At 41.2% G+C, this 2594-nt stretch overlaps 1 protein-coding gene across 2 annotated transcripts in view; it reads left to right on the top strand.

Annotated features, from left to right (window-relative positions):
• Positions 1-2594, top strand: part of PAAF1 (proteasomal ATPase associated factor 1) — a 45132-nt gene that overhangs the window by 13300 nt on the left and 29238 nt on the right. The window contains exon 2 of one of the 2 annotated variants that reach the window (XM_045293122.1): positions 405-446. The exons of the other annotated variant lie outside the window; for it this stretch is intronic. The gene's annotated coding sequence lies outside the window, so the exon portion shown is untranslated. The remainder of the gene's footprint in view (positions 1-404; positions 447-2594) is intronic. 2 annotated transcript variants of the gene reach the window in all.

The raw sequence follows: 2594 nt of genomic DNA, 5'->3' as shown, positions 1-2594 counted from the left end.
ACTTGAGCAGTTCACTTTGTTCTCTGTGACTCGGTTTCTTCATTTATAAAACGAAGGTACTAACCCATCTCAGATCCTTAATGGAGGATGAGCATGCAGATGGATAAAACTAAATAGAGTGTTACCCATATGCTGACTCATTATTATCATGATCCTATGAGATTGAAAAGCTTCCATTTTGTAAGTAAGCAAAATGAGACTCAACAAGGTTAATTAGGCCCAAATAATCATAGCTAGTTAGACGGTGTGCCAGAATTGTAGCCCAGTTCTCTTGTTTCAAGTTTAATATCTTCTTGCAAGCCTCCATTTCCCCAGGTGGTTTCCTGTAGCCATCCCCAGCCTGGGTGCTGACTTCCTTTCTTCCCTTCATACTCAGGCCCTGACATCATCCTTATGTTTTCCAGCATCATTGCTAGTTTCTGCTGGGTACCTGCTGGGTTCACACAGTAAGTGCTTATGGTTGACTATTCATTTGCTTCCTAACTGCCGTGAATCACTTTGCTTATTGATACTACTATATTGTTATATGAAACAGTGGATCTGTCATTATGCTTCATGAAATGCCTAACCCTTGGAAGAGAAAAAGACTTGACTGAATTTTATCTTAGTGTGCCATACTCACACTTTCCCCCTGAATTTTGTCTGATTCATATCTCCTGCAGCTTGTCCTTAAAGTAGTTTTATTAACAGCATGAGTCTCTACTGCTGACATTGGAAAGTGGTTCAGCGTTTTATCTTTCTTCATAGTCTGCTAGTGATTAAAGGCTGATTCGAAGCTTTGATAGCCAGGAGAAAACCACTGATTCTGGAAATTTTTCACATAATTGGCCCCAAAGAAATGAAGTCTTCTGAGAGTGAACCCCGTTCCTAACAAAGGCATGAACCAGTAAGCTCTTGGTGCTTCTTGCATCCTTGCTAGTATGAATATGCAGCCAGGAGAGCTTAGCTGAGGCTTTCCTTTCTGGTACAGGAGGCAGTTCCAAATCCAGGTCAGCTCTCTGCAGCTATACGGGCTTGGTCATGCAGTTAGAAGCAAAAAACTCATTTAATAGAAGGCCTGCAGGCAGCCAGACAAAAAGACGCTGGCTAAGAAGGTACTGTTTATACAGATATTGTAGTCGTTTTCTAAACAGTAGACCTTTAATAAGAGTCCATTGATTTACAGTGATGAGAAAAGTGATAAGATTATTATAACCTCCAAATTGTTCTTTCTGGTGTACTGTGGAAACCTGTACTTATTGCACGTAGAACAAGCTTACAAAGAGACTCAAAACATCTTGATTATTGGTGGCATTTTCATTGTCCTGCAGAATTTCTAGAAACTTTAAAGTAGTACTGCAGAGGAGAGAATGGAATTGATATCGATAGTGGTACTCTGCTGGTTTAGAGTGAGGGACTTTCACATTGCTGGAATCCTGAAGAGAAATTTGTCAAACATTTTGTATGTATATTCATGTCACTTTGAAATGCCAGTGTGCTTACCATAAATAGTTATAAAGGCTACTTGCCCTTAGCAAGTGATACACCTGAACTTTCCATCTGATTCCAGATATAACTTCCTGTGACACCACTAAGGTTACTTGCTATAGTAGCTGAAAGATACATGACAATGGCAAGACAAAACATGGGGAGAATCCTAATACAGCTCCGTGAAAGGGACTAGTCTTTGAACATGTACAGTTTTCCTCCTAAGTGGAAATGAGCACCGCAAGTCTGACCAGGGTCTATATAATGTATGAATGTATCATAATTTCTTCTATCATTGTGTTCTGGTAACTGCATGTCAGTATAGGCATATTACTTAATGTCTGTTAGGTAGCCCCCACATACACATTCCTGATCCCCAAAGGTTTTTTTTTTCTTAAATAGAAAGTATTATTTTATTATTTTCCCTAGTGGTTTTAAGGAGACCTCAAACCCAAACTCTTGCAGCACTGGAATGTAAATGGGATACAGGTAGGTAAGCCAGAGGACATGGCTCTGGCCATGAGCTCTTGGACTTTGTCTGGTGGGTAGGTGGCAGTGGCAACAGCAGAGAGGCTGAGGGCCAGGCTGCCTCTTTTGCTCCAGCAAGTGAAACAGTGGACATGGCTGGGGGCACTCTATTCCCTCCCTGCTCACTTCCTTTGGGCCCACTCCTGCCCTGCCCTCTCAGCTGCTCTTGCTGCTGGCACTCATTCCTTCTCAGACCTCTGCCAGCCGCAATAGTGGCAGTGGCTATAGAGGCAGTGGTAAGGACAATTGGAAGTGGTCTTCCAAAAGATTTGAATATGTTCTTCATACAATGTCCTAATCACTTAATATCTTACTTCGCAGAATGTGTTGTGGATGTTATGCATAACATACTTGTAGTCTTCCCCCCACCCCCTGAAAGTTCTCTTAGGCGGTGTGTTAGTTTGGGTTGACTATAGAAACAAATCCAGAGACACTCATGTGTATAAGAGAGAGCTTTTTTTAAAAAAATCATTTTATTAGGGGCTCATACGACTCTTATCACAATCCATACATACATCAATTGTGTAAAGCACATTTGTACATTCATTGTCCTCATCATTCTCAAAACATTTGCTCTCCACTTAAGCCCCTGGCATCAG

The sequence above is a fragment of the Echinops telfairi genome, unplaced genomic scaffold (genome assembly GCF_000313985.2).
Source record: "Echinops telfairi isolate 266 unplaced genomic scaffold, ASM31398v2 ScPeMD7_1713;HRSCAF=2227, whole genome shotgun sequence".
In the NCBI taxonomy this organism is placed as follows: Eukaryota; Metazoa; Chordata; class Mammalia; order Afrosoricida; family Tenrecidae; genus Echinops; species Echinops telfairi.
Note: the sequence above shows the minus strand (reverse complement) of the source record. Positions and strands in the feature narration are given on the sequence as shown.